At 33.8% G+C, this 17,175-nt stretch overlaps 1 protein-coding gene across 13 annotated transcripts in view; it reads left to right on the top strand.

Moving 5' to 3' along the window:
- PDE1A (phosphodiesterase 1A) overlaps positions 1 to 17,175 on the top strand; it is a 323,372-nt gene that overhangs the window by 77,110 nt on the left and 229,087 nt on the right. Inside the window, exon 1 of one of the 13 annotated variants that reach the window (XR_012072718.1) lies at positions 4,208 to 4,663. The exons of the other annotated variants lie outside the window; for them this stretch is intronic. The gene's annotated coding sequence lies outside the window, so the exon portion shown is untranslated. Of the gene's footprint in view, positions 1 to 4,207; positions 4,664 to 17,175 lie in introns of those variants that run through there. 13 annotated transcript variants of the gene reach the window in all.

The following is a 17,175-nucleotide window of genomic DNA, read 5'->3' as shown; positions in this document are numbered from 1 at the left end:
TTGGTTAAGAAAAGCTAAAAATGATTACAGTTTATTCTTACTTGGACACCAAGTTTAAATAACTTGACATCTTATCATAGGGTCAGTCATAGAGCCATAAAAATTTCGAGCTGGAAAGGATCTTAGAAGTCATCCGGCCTGACATCTTGGTTTGACTGGTAAAGAAACAGATGTGCAGGGAATTGAAGAGAAAAATCACTGCTAGAGTTGGGGATTTAAATATATGTTCCTTGACATTAGTCCAGGGCTCTTTATAATTGAAAAGAGCTTCCATTCGGATCTTAGTAGAACATATTCATTGATTATTTCACCTTGATATCAATAGGCCCTTTCTTGGGCTGGCCCTTATAAGTATTGGGAACATAATGGGCCATGCAATGATATTTAAGTAGAGTAGAGGATTAGGAGAAGAACAGTTACTCATTTGAAGGGTTAGTTGTTTCTTCTGTTTCTCCTTAGAATTGAAAGTTAGCCCAGAAAAAGCCTAAGCAACGTCAGGGGCAGAGTGCCTGCCACGGTGAAACCTACTCAGTAGGGGTAAAGGTAGGGCTCAGGAATAAGACATGTGGGTTCGAGTCCCAGCTCTACCACCTGTCAACTAGCTTCGTAATCAGTTGTGAAGCTTGGAGCAGGAAATTATTTTATTTAAGAAATTGATAAAATGCAGGTTATGAGTGCCTACCTTGAAAGAATATGTCAGATGTAAGTTATCTCTAAAACGATCCTGCTCTCACCCACTTACATGCAGTATTTTTTTTTCTCCCAGTGGTAAAGTGGCAGTCTATCAGGAATAGTTCCCACCTTGCCATTTTTTTCATGGTAGAGTTGACCAAGCAGTGCTCCAGTTTGCTGGTGCAATATTTATAGCTTTGTCAAATGAAAATTGTGGCAGTGACTGCATTTTACTGGTTTTATCATGATTTATGTATTTTTCTGGAAGATTATCACATGGACATTTCATCTTCTATGAATTGTCACAAAAAAAAGATTGAGAACTACTGAACTGGGGTTCAGGTATAGGAGACACCCTAATCATACACAGGGCTAGCTCCAACCTTGATGGAAGGTGGGGAGGCAAGAAGCAGATTTTTAAAAAATATTTAAAAGTGTATGTATAAAATGAGAATACCTAAAATGCCATCCAATCCTTTCTTTCTTGCATCTTATTCCCCCTTCCCCACTTAATTTAAAACTCAAATATGTAACTTGTAATATTGGGTTTAATTAAATTGTGTTGTAAAAAAAGAACAAACACTTTGTCTCAGACTGATATTTGACTAGATTTATACAGTAAAGTGATAACTGGTAGATACATTCATTTTCTAGTTCTTGGGCTGGCATAATATCGTATGATTTTTCTACCATTGCATGCTTTTTTGCACTTATATATTACAAACAGAGCCAGAAAATAAACTATAACAATAAAAAAAGTAAAGCTCATCATTTCCAAGAGGTTTAACAGAAAATACTATGACATGCTGGGTACCCACTTGGCAGGAAAAATCATGCAGTTGATCCATGATTTTCATTATACAGAACGAGTTGGTTATAATGGATACGTTGGTGTGTCTTACTGAGGATTTTAACAAATTACTTTGAGGAATATTTGTTGACCACCTGTTACAACAGTCTCTGACAGTGCTGAGTTGGAGAGGGTATCCCTGAATGTGTGTGTATGTGTGCAGGGGGTGAGAGTGTTAGGCAAAGTCATACTGAAAAAGCGTTTACTGTAATAGGAAAAATATAAACATCATTTCTGACCCCTACCCCCAGAAAAAACTATTCAAAATAAGTTATATTTAGTTTATTTTATAGGAGACTTAGCCTGTTTGTTTAGATGATAAATTTTAGTATTTTGCACAGCACAGCTGTGTTAATTTAAGAACTATATTTTTGTAATTTAAGCAACAATAGTGAGGTTCTTTCATCTTATTGAGTACTGCATTAAAGTTGAATAAGTTAATAAAGCAAACTTTTCTTTCTAATATTAAGTTTAAATACTATTTGAGAGGTTAATTTAAACATTAAAAAACACATATTTTTCTTTGTGCTAAGTGACTATTTACCTTGCGAGTATCTTCTTATGGCTCTTTAAGTTCCAATATTGGATTTAAAAGTAAATATAGTGCTTGATGTCATTGGGAATCTAAGCTTTCTACCTTAATTTCAGAGCAAAAAGAATATGAACCTAACACAAGCAAAGATGTTACGAATTTCCTGTAATTAGTGTAATAACTTTTAGATTCTGCAGCTGACAATCAAGCTTTAAAGCCTCAAGTAAGATTGTATACTTGCTTGTCATTTGAACTGTATCTTGGCTAGATGTTTATTAGTATTTGCATTGAGTTCCTTCCATCATGTTAATGAAGAAATCATCTCACTTTTCTAAATCAAAAGTAGACAAAAAGAAAGTTAATTTTTCAAAGCTCATGGACTTATTTTTCTCTTGGGTAGCTCCTCAGGGATATTTATGCTAAATTAACAGTAATAGAGATAAACCATGAGTACAGAAATTGAATGCCACTCATAAATGCAAAAATCCTTCCAGAAGACCTCTTCAATGTGCTATTATACATACAAAGAGAGCCAAAGCATGTGGTTGTAATAAAGCATCCACCCCAAAAGATCTGCATATCAGTTTGCATATAGATGGTCTCCAGATTTAACTGCACTGTTGCACACATGTCAGCTTATGATTGAATGCTTATTGATGGTAGAGGAACATTGATTTAGATGTCATTATTTATATATATTATATACATATTATAAATATGTAATGTCTACATAAATATATGTAATACAAAATTATCCTTTTTTTATAGCTTCCTTATTTATAACTTTGCATAAGGAATCTGTATTTTTTTAGAGTATCAGTCACAACTTCTATGCTAGTTCCTTTGCAAGAAATACACTAATCGTATTTAGAAATAGCATGTTGGTACCATTAAAGCTGTAAAGGAACGCAGAGTTCAACTAATATTACTTTATTTTACAAACAAAGAAACTAGAGCTCAGATAAGTCAAGAAATATCCCCACAAATGCCCAACATATTCATAATAGAACTAGGACTAGAACCCATTTATTTTATTTTTAGTTCAATGCTTTCTCGGACTGATTCCATATCCTAGTGTGGATTAGAACTGCTCAATATAATCAATGATTTCTTTTTAATTCTCTTATCCTTATTGGTCTCTCCTCTGGGAGGAAAATAAAAGGTGTTCTTGCTCCTGTGGACATATTTGGAGGGTGCTAAGAGCTACAGATCACAACCAGATAGATTCTATCCCTCTCTGTGACATTTGGTCCTTATTTTTATGGATCACGCACCTAAAGAATGTGTGTTTCTCAGTTTTTTCCCCTTTTATAACACGTATATGTTAAAAACATTTTAATCACGCTTTGAGATGGTTTACTACATAACAAACCTCTGGCTGGGAATGTCATAACATTATTGAATGAGTAGAAATTTTGTTTGTGATTCAGGTACAGAAGTATCTCTAAAATAATTTATATTAAAATATGAAGATTTGCCCTCTCTGTAACTTACAAGAGTTCCTGCAGTCTGAGTCTAAGTCTTCCAAGTAAAACAATCTTTAATGTCATTTATTTTCAACTGTTCACAACTTCTCTCTTATACCTACTTTTCTTTCTTTTCATTTTCATTAGTTAAAATTTGATTTTATAATAAAAACTTTAGGTTCCCGGGGAATTTGGGTACTTAAAAAAAAAGCTTGTGTGTGTTTACATTATCTTTTTTTGAAATGTCCTCTTTTAGTTGGAAAAACCACATTTGTACAGATATCTGGGTACAGCGTCACTGATGGAATTGAGCAATTTTTGTTTTTGTAACTTTTGTAGCTCTGGCCGGCTTCACAGGGGCTTCTATCAGTTGAAATGGCATCTTCGACTCCAGCCAAGTGTAGGTTATTAGGTTATGAGTGCCAAAAATGATGAGTCGTCTCCACACTTCAGCCAGCGTGAATAAAAGCAAGATTGTAAAATAATTATAATCTCTTGAAGCAAAGCCAGCCATGCAGCCTGAGCCCATCTTTCTTCATTAATTTGTATACAGTTCTTATTTTAACAGAACAAACTTTCAGAGGGTACTCACATGGGACTGCTGAACCAGCTGTACAACTTTTATTTTGAAGAAAAGAAGTCGAGCCTCAGAACAGGCTGTTTTAAAGACAGGGAGGGACTTAGCTTTTCTGAGCTTGACCAGCATGTGGAAGGAGTGCTCTCATGGCTGCAATAACTTAGGGAGCTCCTACCTGGGTGCCACTGGGCTAGGAAGTTTTCTGTTTGTTTCATTCTGTTTCCGAGGGTCCCGTGCACTTCTCTTGCCCATGTCAACGTGACTCTTGGTGTTTTTTGCACACCCTGCTCTGTGGGGGAGTGCCCCGACGTGCCTGTCTTATGTGGCCTCTATGGACACACTGCTCAGCTGGCAGAGAGCAGGGAAGTTTTCTCCCAGCACCCAAAAAGAGAAAGAGGAAACTACTTTTTCCTTCTGGGCTCCTTGTAGCACAGTAGATCGGGATAAGCTTCCACATTCTCTCCCTGGATTTCTGGAGTGATTTCTAGGAACAAGTTAAACTTTCACCTTTAAATGGATGACCATGTCACAATCAGGAGGAAACATCTCCAAAGACCCATCTTTAGGTAAGTAACGCTACATCCTAGGTGGCTCCAGGGCTATTAGGGAAAATAATTTCTCTTCTTCATCCTTAACAGCAAAGCAATAAAAAGTTTGCCTAAATTTGAACTTCATGCATACTGAAGGAGTCCTTTTATTTTCTATTTTCTGAAACCCTATACACAAGCTTTTATCAATTCTTCAAAATATATTTTAAAAACATATTAGCTTTTCATGCACATGAACGACATAGCACTGGAAAAACTTCTGAAACATTATGCAATCCCTCACTGTTTCTGTTGCATAGCCCTCTAAATGGGAAATGTTATGCTTGGTTCTTTTAGCTGATTTTCCTCAGTTTTTTAGTGCTTTGAATGCTATACTTTTTTTTTTTTTTACAGTAATGTGTGGGGAGACAAGTTTGAACTTGATAGTTATTATACTAGACGGTGTACATTTTACAGCTAGTTCAGGAATATCCGTATAGTGGTTAAGGAAACAGTAGAGCAGTAGGAAAAATTTTACACTGTGGTGGAATCTTTGGCCAGGCAGAATGTAGATCTGCTATGGATTGGGCTAAGGTTTTATTTTTGAGGGGAGAAACACTCTTTCTTTAAGAGAGCAGCAGTTTCTTCATTGACCTTTTAACTCTTGATTCACTCGTTACCTATTATGTGCTTTAGAATTTAAGACAGGGAATTAAGAATTTTAAAGTAGCCAGAAAATGACCACAAACAACTTCTGCCTCTTAAGACAGATGATTAATAAAATAAGTTAATTATCTATCAAATTTGTGCTTCCTCCAAAATAATATCCTAACTACAGCAAAGATACTATGTGTTAACAATACCAAATATTAAAGTCAGATTGCAGCCACTTGTTGATCTAGAAGTAACTACATGGTAATTGAAGTTTATGGATGAAATTCCTGACATTCTGGGGTTGTTAAATAATGAATAGGGTGGGCTTCAAGGAGTGTAATTATATAAAATGTTTCTATTTTTACATATTGATTTGTCATTACTATAATATTATTAGTAGCAATAATATACTTTTGTAATGCTTAAAACAAAATGTCAGCTCAAATATGTTTTAAAACCCTCTTTTGAAGATAAATTTATTTAAATCTGTATTATAGACTTAATGTGTCTACTTAAATATGCATTTATAAATTTTACATGGCAATAGCAGTAAATAACCAAAAATCCAAAATTACTCTCCAAAGGTATATTCACTGGCCATATTTCCTATGACAGGAACTGTAAAAGTTCTTCTAGTCCCTATATAATTCACTTCTATTTTCTCTCAAGTGCCTGTGTGATTTCAAACAGGCATGAAGAGTTGCACAGATAATTCCAAACTCATCTCCACTGAGGCATCACTTGAAGAGGGCACCGCAGGAGTCCAGGAAAGCAAGGCTGTGGATAAAATCAGATCCACTTAGCCATCAACTTTAGTATACTACTCCACTGTGGCGCTGCTGCAGTTTGTGGCAGGTGGTTCAAATCCTTATCCCCTCCTGATCAATTATATGCTAAGGTGCCACTTGCAGGGGAATTGCAATTCAACTGTACTTCTGTTCTTTTTCATATAAAGAACAGATCCTTTGGATAAGATGGGATTCTTTGTCCAAAAAATTAGAATAAAATTTGGTAAAATCAAATGATTGCTTCATGATCCTGGTGACCTAGCAGGGAAAACACAGCTACCAAAGAGGACATACTTCCACTCAGGCAATTATTTCGCAATTATTTCAAGCAAGTGTCGAAATGGGTCCCTGCCTGAAAACAGATTAAGGCCAGATGTGGGGGTGGGATTGATCGGTCAACTGGCACATTGACAACTGGCTTTGCTTTTATCAGGATATGATTTTGACGAGGTGGATAGTATCTTAGAAGATCCAAATGACTACACATAATTCCTCAGAGAAAGTTTTAGGATGCTCTTCAGTTAAATATAGCATGGGCTTTCTGATAGCCAGCTGTGCTTTGGGGCAAGTTGGGAAGTAGGTTTAAGTTTGCCTTTGACATCTGTGGCCCTTATCCCATGCTTTATTTCATTTCTTTGTCAGCCCCCTTTCCCAGCTCTCTTGTCCCCTTGGGCTCCCTCGGGGCTGTCCAGCCTCTCACACTGAGGCCTGCCCTTTCTGGTCAGACACCCATGTACCAGACCTTCCCTTCTTAATATGTACTTAGAAGCACCCCACTTCCTGAGGGCTTTGCACACAGATTCTCAATCCACTTGGTAAGCAAATCTGTTCTAGAATGTTTCATATGTGTTAGCTACAAGTTTAATAGAAATTTTGTGAAATATATTTGCTGTTTATAGGTAATTCATTTAAAACTTTCGTCTTTAAGTGAGATCAGTCTGGGATTTTTTAAAGAAACATCCGACATATTGACACCATTCAAATTTCTATATACAGGTTACTTTCTCCTACAATTGACCCCACAGTTTTAATTCAATTCACCTGAGATTCTCTGGTTGACTAGATGTGTCCAGGGTTTGGACACATAAAATTTTTATCAGCATAATCTCCCTAAATTTCAGATAGTAAAAGTCATCCATCAAAGTGTAAAAGTTGAGATTTTTAGAGGAGATGATGAGTATTGAAATTCCATGGCTGGTACGCTATTGGGAAAACTGGGAAGAATCTTACATGTTATTTAGATTCTGTCTCCGAGAATGTCTGTCTCCTACAATGCTGATTCCCAAATCATTTCACACAGCTAGGTTGTCAAATCTGTTCTGAAAGTCTTTCATGGAAATTTTAGATATGTATTTTCACTCCAGGTCTGTGAAGCAAGGAACAATGGCAAAGTTTCTTCTATGGCCAAGGCAGGAATTTCTGTGATCTCTTCCATGCATATCATATGTAACTTTGGGATCAATAAGACTATTCAGCTCTGAGAAGATACAAATTGTGCATCTCGAACACACTTGTGTTTCTGCCTGAAGACATTCTTGCAGCTTAGACTTGTAGAAAGAAGAGATGATTCTCCCTTTACTCAAAAGAAACACTTTAGGATTTATAATTTTCTAGGAAGGGAACACTATTTCCATCAACAATACTGAGTTTGTTCCTCAGCACTTAGAAAATAAAATTGCATGTATTCTTAAAATCCAAGATTTGAATCAACACTGAAGTTAAAGACCTCTGATACAGTCCTTTAGACTTTTAAAAACTTCTTTTTCTGTATTACCATAGAGTTTTATCTCTGGTAATCAAAATTAATCTCTTTATATAAAAAATTCATCAATTGATAGTACATTTCAAATGAAGTACCTTTATATAACTTCAGTAAAACAATTGCTGAAGATACTTCCATCCTATTGCATACTCATATGCTTAGAGAACTTTCCATATTTCTGTGAGATAAATCAATCTTAGACTTTGACACCAAGAAAAATCTGTTTCTCCTAATAAAATTGCATTATTGAAAATAATTCTTATCTGAATTTCACTGCCATGAAGAATTTAAGTCTGGGTTTTCATTATAATTATCTCCTACCTCTTGATTTGATATTTTATCTTATCAAATTCTATTATATGTGCATCTTTTTTTTTCTGTTTGTTGCTTCAAATTCTTTCTGGAAATATGTAGGAAAAAATGAATTTTAAAAAATAAATGGAAACCTTTGTTACATGTTAACCTTATTCCATGTTCTTTGGAACCAATAACCTTTGAACTTCTTTCAGGGTTCAAAAGCGGTTAAGTTATTTTTGTGGTGACTTTTCATTAGAAGTAGCACTCCAAAGCCACAAATGAAATCATGCAAATAGTTCTTCATTGGCCCTAGAACTGAGAACTGGTCTGTGCATCCAGGATCTGAGACAGTAAAGTGTAAGTCAAATGACTGCCAGTGTCTGAGACCAATGAAAATCATGTTGAGTTCTTCATAGCATTTGGAACATGCTGTTTCTCCTCTTCATGCCTTTTCAAAAGTTTTATTTTTGCAAGTATCTGTTAGCAGTGGAATTCTGAATGTGCTTTTGGCAGGCACATTCTCTTCATATGGAAATGTAGACTGTAGTGAGATGAAATGGGAAAGCCTAGGGAAAGAAAGGCAGTCCTACTTTTTTTGTCTGTGGACCCCTAAGAGGAATGGCTAGTAACCTGTTGCTGTGTCTGAATTCTAATCTCAAGATTGTGATCTATGCTTTATAGAGAAATTAGTGTAAAATATCTATTACATATTTAAAACCATAAACTTTTAGAGTATAATCATTTTTATTTATGTCCCATATTTAAGCTCAAGTATGACATCGGTGTCAAAGCTAAACTAGAAGTTGCTAATATTTAGGGCAACAGACGATTTCAGATGTTTAGACAGTAACAAGGTGGAGCACCCGACTGCCGATTTACAGTAGTTTTCTAGGCAAGGTGTCCGGACAGTATTCATTATTTAATGTTTCAGATTAATTTCCTTGAGTGTTTTGGGAATAATAAAAAACCTGAACAAATAATGTAAAATGTAAAATCACTTCAAAATTTAATTAAATTTCAGTACATTATTAGACATTGATATTTTTATCTCATAAATATTGAAGTATTTATGATATTCTGTGTTTTAAGCCTCTTTTTAACATCTTCTTCTTATCAAAAATATGTACTTTAGACAGAAATATATTTAGTACGAAGTCATCAGAGTGAAAAATAATTATACAGAAATAAAAGTATGAACTGAAATAGTATAATGCATTAAATGCCTTTTCTTTCTATGAAATGAATTTCCTTATAGGCAAAAGCTCTATCTAAGTCATATCCAAAATATAATTCTGTATTTATGAAAGTATTTTTCCAGTTTTTGTTTCTAAGACAAGTGATTGTGAATTCATTTATTAGAAAAGAGAGAAAAAAGACAATGAATTGACTTTCAGTGGTTACATAATTATATTCTAGAAATTTAGTTTCAGGTTTTTTCTAATAAATGATAATTTTTAGATGACAATTGACAGAACAAAATAATTACATTTAAGTTATCTCCCCTTGCTATGAAAGTGAAAAATACTTTTGGAAAATAGGCACAGTGATACGAATTAAAGTTTATGACATTATCAAATACAATGCTAATTAATAGAAAAACAAATACATTTTATAACAGACATATTTATTACAAATTAATCTTTTCGTTGTCTAGGTTAGGATGTCACTGCTGGTCAAAGGTGATTGTATGACTTATAGGGATGGAATAGACACAGATTGATCTTTAAAATAAATTACAAAGATGAAAGTAAAACAAGTACATCTGAATGTAAGGCAGGTAATGTTTATTAAGAAAAAAATTGTCAGATATTGCCTTTTTTCCCAGTTATGATAGGGTTGATCTAATTTTTAAGTGGTCATCACAGATAAATTGTAATTTGTTATAGATTTTAAAGTCTAGAAGTAACTAATTTACTCTGTCTGGTATTATTTCACCCACAGTTTACACAAATTAAATTATCTCCAATAAACTTATCATCACTAGTGGCAGCAGCAGCAGTCAGTATTAACAGTAATCCTAAGAGCTACCGTTCATCAAAATCTTAGCATACTTATAGACAAAGTACAAGCATATAATCTTTAGGGCAACTTCATGAGGAAGTATTAAATTCACAGTGAATAATTTTGGATATGGATCCTGGAACAAGGAGTAGATTAAAATATGGGAACATGTCTGTCACTCAGGAGTTATGCAAATCTTGTTTTCTAAGCTAGATACTCTTGGTGCTGTTTGCATTTATCTTGGACATTAATAGGATTTATAAATGGCTTTTCAAAGATTAGTATGTAATGTTTGGAATGAGGAAAATCAATATTATGCAGGCAAAATGATGTACTGGGAATAATTCTATGGTTTTATACCATCTGGACAATTTTATATTTGGAATAATGAGCCTATCACATACAGTATTTAGGTAATAAACAATGGAAAAAGTAATAATAGCAGTAAAAAAAGTAATGTTAAAGATGACGTAGGTTTATAGAGAATAAGATTAAAGAAGTCTGCAGTATTTATAAACCTAAGTCACTTCAGTTCTGTGACTGGACATGACATGAGTTTGATAGTTTTCATGGGAAAGCTTCAGTTTATTTATTTATTTGATTAAGGCCACTTGGACATGATCTCTGAGGAAAATCCACCATTTCCTGAACTGGAGCCGATGGAAGTGTAGGGAGCAAGTCACAGTACATTTGAAGGAACAGATGATAAAGCTTCCAGAGTTATCTTTGTAACATCCCAAGCCTGCTCCATTGAAGTCATAGTTTTTGTTATAGAAAAAGTATTAATTCTAAGTCAAATTGGTGTCCATTCTTAGTGTTTTGGTGACTCTAGCTTTTAGGATCTTAGGATGTTATTTTTAGAAGTGTTATTTATTAAATCAGAACAGATATTTAAATATCAATTATGTATTATTAGCCAATTGTTTATAGGCATTGAAAGTCATGAGCTTTTATTATGAAAATCATCACTTCAGCTTAAAAAATATTAATATTTAATGTAACATTTTTAGAGCTCAAAGAGCTTAGAACAAATTGTCTGGAGACCAGTGATAATGAAAAACAGTAGGGTTGTATCTTTACGTACAAATGTGGCAAATTTTTGAGTTCTAATTGAGAAAGGAAAAGAAAATTGTATTAGGTCAAATCACTTTTAAATTATACCATTAAATTAAAATTTGGATGAAAGTAGGAATGTGTGATTATCTGGGACCACCTGTTTGTTAGACATCTCTAATGAAGATTCCAAATGCTTATAACCATTCTAGTAGTGGTGTCTTTTAGAAATAACATAAAAGAAAAAAGAGAGACCTTTGGTAATTTCTGTGCCCACAAATTAAACATTTCTTGCTCATTTCAGCTGCACCCAATTGTTTCTAATTCTGTGATTCCATGTCATTTTATTTGCATCTTTTTTACTGTATGTTTCTTCTCAGTCTATTATAATTACTTGAGTAAGAGGATCAACTCTCATACAAAACTGTAAGATTCCTGAGGCCAAAATCCATTTTGAATTCATCTTTGTATTTCCTGTAATTTTTGGTAGAATGTGAGTCATAAGTGAGAACTTACCCAGTCTTTAAACTTAAATACCTAAAGGGACCAGATCAGTGTTGTAAATGTTTGAAACAGAAAGTGTTGGGAACTGTGATAGATGGAAAACAAAAAGCATGTGTTTTCACATTTTTAAAAACATTGCTAGACTAAACATAATCAAACTGTAGACTTTTAGCTGATAACCCTTGAAATGAAAGAATGATAGAATGAATAATTTGTTTCATTAGTTCCACATAGTGGTTAACTCTCCATATTCAGGCTGAATGATGGCCAGTAAATCTTGGCTGAAAATTCTGGCAGCTACATCCAAGATGATTACTGGAGGAAGGGGTATTTCGTTCTTATTTCTAATACTAATTAAAGAATGAGAAAATCAATATACTCTGCAACATACTTGTACTGACCATCTGTATATAATTTTCCAGCATTAATGGAATAGATGAAGAAATGTATAATTGTTGAATGAATAAAATGCATTCATTTTAGCCCCAACTTGAATTATTCTAGAAAGAGAATTCAATGCCTATAGCCCTACCCTTGAGCAACTATGACTTATTAGAAATTACTTTCTCAAATGGAAATCTGTCATTGAGTCAAGTTACTACTATCGGATTGGAAAAATTACGTTTTAAAAAAATTACATAATCAAGCCCAGAGTTGGTGGAGGAGGGCGTTAGTAAAGGGAAACATGTACATTTGGGTCAATTAACACAATGCTCTCCGAAAGCTCTTACGCTTTTTCTGATTCTTCTTTCCTTTAGTCCATCCATTGTTCATTCAGCCATTGAAGAGACAGCACCTAATTTGAATTTTTCTTTCATACTGTTATGACCAGGGAGAATAGGAAAAAAAAATGTACATTAACAGAATAGTGAAGTCCAGTTGACCTTTATGTGGCTGAAGGGTCAAATGTGCCTCACCTGACTTCAGGGTTATAGCATGCCTGAGATTCCTGGTTTAAAAGAGTTAAGTTTAAGAAGTTTCAACTGACCAAAATGTGAGCTATTACACCCATAATGATGGCCTGTACTTTCCAAATTTCTTTTGGAGAATTGATTTTTACCAAGTGTCATGCTAACAGACTTGAGAAAATAAGTTATTTTAATAAAAGCTGAATGTAATTAATTATATGATTTTGCCAATTCAATTTCACTTTCACTAAAACTATGACATAGAAAGAAGGACTTGTAAACAGTAAAATAAAATAATACTTTCTTATGCATTTGAATCATATTTGAGTCTCATCCATAAGATGTATTCTCTAGGGATTTATGATTATTATTTTTCAAAAATTATTTATTCTTTATGGGATAGATTTATGATATTATTTTCTATTACTGGACCTTCCCAAATACTACTATAATGAGTAAATGTTTTCATAAAAGTCACAAATTATAAAATTTCTCTGTTAAGTCAATGATTCACAAAATGGTTCGTTTGTTGTTGACACTAGAATTGCAGCTTACAAAACCAGACTGAACTAAATTAAACTAAAAACTAAGAACAAGCTTCTGAATTCCTAACCCCAGAGATTCTGCTTCAGTAGATCTGGGAATTGAAAGCTTTGATCATTTCTACCTGCTCTGCAGTTCATGCTGATTCACAGCTAGATTTGGGAGCCACTTTCCTTAATGATGTAATTTACATACAATAGGAATGGAAGAGGAGAGTAATTTGGAAAACTTTTTAGTAAGATTAGTATCAACACTGGGAGTATGAGCCAAATATTTTTTTCAGATGAAATGAATTTTATGAATTAAATAAACACATAATATATTTTATTTAAAGCAGTATATTCCTTCTACCTACCCCCTGCCTTCTGGCAACCACCAATCACTAGTCTCTGAATCTATGAGCTTATTTTTTGTTTTGTCTTGTTATAGATTCTACATATAGGAAAGATCATATGGTATTTTCTTTTTTTTTTTATTCAAAAATGTCTGTGGGTACAGAGGACCTATAAGAAGAAGACTAAGTTTCTTCTCGAAAGAATTTTAAACCCTTTTTTGAGGATGTAGGTCTATAAAGTACAAGTCAAATTACCATGGTCTCCAGAGCAATGGTCCTCAGCACTGGCTGTATCTTAGAATCATAGGGGAATTAAAAATCCCAATACCTGGGTTGTATCTCAGACCTATTATATCAGAATTGCTGGGTGAGACTCAGGAATAAGTGTTTTTTTTTGTTTTGTTTTTTAACTCCCTAGCTATTTCTAACATATAGCCAAGTTTGAGAACTGATGCCTTAAAGAGAAACACACAAAGTGCAATGAAAGAAGAGGGAGGGACATTTGAGAATGAACATTGAAGGCTATGTAGGCTTTTGATAGGCAAATGGAAGAAGAAAGAAAGGACATCAAGAAGATGGCATAGCATAAGCAAAGGCATGGGAGTGCAAAAGTGCATGAAGTGTTTGGGAGAGTTTTGCCGATAGGGGAGAATTCCTGAATGGGCAGCATAGAGCTGAGCTGCATGTGGAAAGATGCATGTGTGGCTGAGAGGTGGGCTAGGGCTAGTCAGTCCAGAGTCAGACTGCATTTATTTTTATAATATGTGCTGTCACCCATCTGGTTTGTTGTTAAAATTGACAAACCTGATGAACAAAACTCCTGAGCTCAGTATTTCCAAAATGCTATTTCACCATAGACCACTATTCCCCTGAGATACTCTGAACAACAGCATCAGATAAGTTTGGGGAATACTGCCTGTCGTACTCATTCTCCTCTTAGAGATTTACAGGGAATATTAGAATTTTTGCAGTAAAACAAGTTTGTTTACTCTAATATTTCCCATAATATATTCTATTTCTATATAATGCTTATTAATATCTCCAGAAATTAATGTTTCAAGTTACATTTTTTTGTTTCTCTAAATTTTCCCCCAAAATGGCTCCTTTATTTTGCTGAAATTCATTTTTTTCAGACTTTTTTTCTTCCTTTAATAATTTATTTTCTTATTTATGTTATCTGGAATATAATCTGACTCCAAGAAATTTCTCCATAGGTAACATTTTTTATCAACTTTTAGAGAAGCTTAGGCAAAAAAAAACTTGCCTAATTGAGAGAATAGTTAATGTTCTGTTACATAACTGTTATGGTGTGAGTTTAAAAAAAGGAAAAGAAATATTTTGAAAAGATTGAGAAGTGATGAACAATGTCACATTATTGAAACAGCTGAGGGCAAATTAAGAAATAACAGATGGAAGTTATGTGTGGATTATCACACCCAGGTATCACTGTACACACAAGTTTGGCAGCATTTTTACCCAGCTCTTGTGCTTTTTAAAAAAGCATCGCCCTTAAATTCACACTTAATGGAATGTAGACTGTTCAAATTTATAAATAACACCATTTTGAATAATAATGGCTTATGCTTGTGTAGAATCCTATACTAAGGGTTTAAAAATTTGTTTTTATATATGTTATACTATTTGTTCATACAATATCCTTATGAAATGCAAGGAAAACTACATAGATCCCTATTTCATAGGTGAAGAAAGAAATTGAAGCTGAAGGGGTCACAGCAAGTCAGAGGAAGAAACACTAAAGAGTACTGACATTAAGAACAAGCAATTAAGTGTGGCTTCCATTACAGACTGCATCTTCATAACAAATAATGTCAGGAGACCTTAATGTATATGTCAGGTCAGCTACACAGTCAGTCATTCCTTGAGGTAAAACCCATTCTTACTTGTTAGCAAAGTCATTTGAATCATTTAAATACACATGATATCCATGAAAACTTTCATTTCTGGAGATGGAGCAAAGAAAAAAAAACTGAGCAAAAGTAAATTATTATATGTTCCCTGAGCCTTATGATTTACTGAGATGGCTGTACAAACACAGGTTTGACATGTCACATGGGAGGTCCTTACAAGGAATTTTAGGATATAAAATACTGTCTCTAGAAGAAGTAAAGAAAGAGGAGTGAATAGAAAGATAAAGTTAAGGCAGTTACTTTGAAAGTGTTTCTAAACAGAAGAGATTTGTTTCTACCATAATATAAACTGCATTTTCCTAGACCCTTGCAGTTACTGAAGGATGTGACTTCTAGATTGTGTAAGACTAGAACTAGATTTCACTGCAGCTTTATTATAATTTCATTAACAGAAATGATTAAAATATAATTTAACAGTATCTACCTTATTTTTATTTAGACTTTACTTTCCATAAATATCCTAATACTCAAAATATTGAAATTTACTATTTTGATGGTGTTTTATTTTAATGTACTTAAGGTCAATCTTAAGTGCCATAAAACTTCCATGTTTTGTTATTTTAAAATATTTTACTTTACTGTGATTGTTTTTCTAAAATATTATACAAAGAATCTATTTTCTAGAGGGAAAATAAATCCCACATTCCATTAGGCAAACAATACAATGCCCTTATAAGGCTATTTTCTCTATCTTAGGAATCAAATATTTATACAGTTTTTATAAAGGATATTTATTTTTGTGGTACAGGGTGGTAAAGACACAATTTATTTAAAATACATTCCATTTCTAGAGTAGATCCATTATTTTTTGTTATTTGCTTATTTAAACAATGGGAAGCACTTTCTGACCACATGCTGAGGAACTAAACAGCTGTTGTTACTAAATAAACATTGACCTAAACTTTATATAAACATTCTTATGAATCTATATGCCAGCTTTTAAACAAACTCATGTGGTAGTTGAGTTGTTAAGTTGAATAATTCTGATCCGTGTGTATAATCAGGATAATTTGTTCTGTTTAATCCTCCTTCTTACCTACCAACGTATTGTTTCTTCTCTCTTATTAGCCCACTTGGGAATTTAGCCTCACTTACCAATTTACTGTAGGCTATGTCAATACTGTGCTGGTGAAGGATCCTAGCTTACATCTAATTTTTTAATCAGCATGTCTTATAGATGTCTAGATAAAAATATGATTGTTGCTCCCTTCCACTCCTCCTCTTTTTCTTTCTTCCTCCTTTCCTGCCAGACACCAGAATGCCTAGCATTTCCTATGGGAGAACAATTTACAATATACTCAGAAAGCTAATGGTTATGCCAATTGGTGTGTTATACTGAGGAGTTCTATCTCCAGGTATAAGCATTAGAACATTTTAAGTTCACCTTAGAGCTATGATTTAAATCTGAGGAGACAATGGCCACAAGACTTCCAGGTGGAGTATCAGCTCTGGATTTTCCCTTAAAGATTGATTTGCTAGGTGAAGGGTCTAGAATTCCATGTTTAAGACTTGTCTTAGACTAGAATGCTTAGGTGATATTTCCATAACTTACTGAGTAACTTGGAGATGCCCATTCAAAAATACTTTCCATAGATTTCATTTAATTTTCAAATAAATTTCAATTTATGTTTTCTGCTTCATCAAGTTACAATTCAATCTCTCTTTCTTTCATTCATTAGTCTTTAAAATGAAGACTGTGTGTTGCTTCCACGTCCCCTCATTAATTTCTCCAGTCTTTTGCAAAACCATCTCCTTTCATAATCTCAGCTATCTTCCCTT

Source organism: Vicugna pacos, chromosome 5, assembly GCF_048564905.1.
Source record: "Vicugna pacos chromosome 5, VicPac4, whole genome shotgun sequence".
NCBI classification, from domain to species: Eukaryota; Metazoa; Chordata; class Mammalia; order Artiodactyla; family Camelidae; genus Vicugna; species Vicugna pacos.
This window is presented reverse-complemented; position numbering and strand designations above follow the sequence as displayed.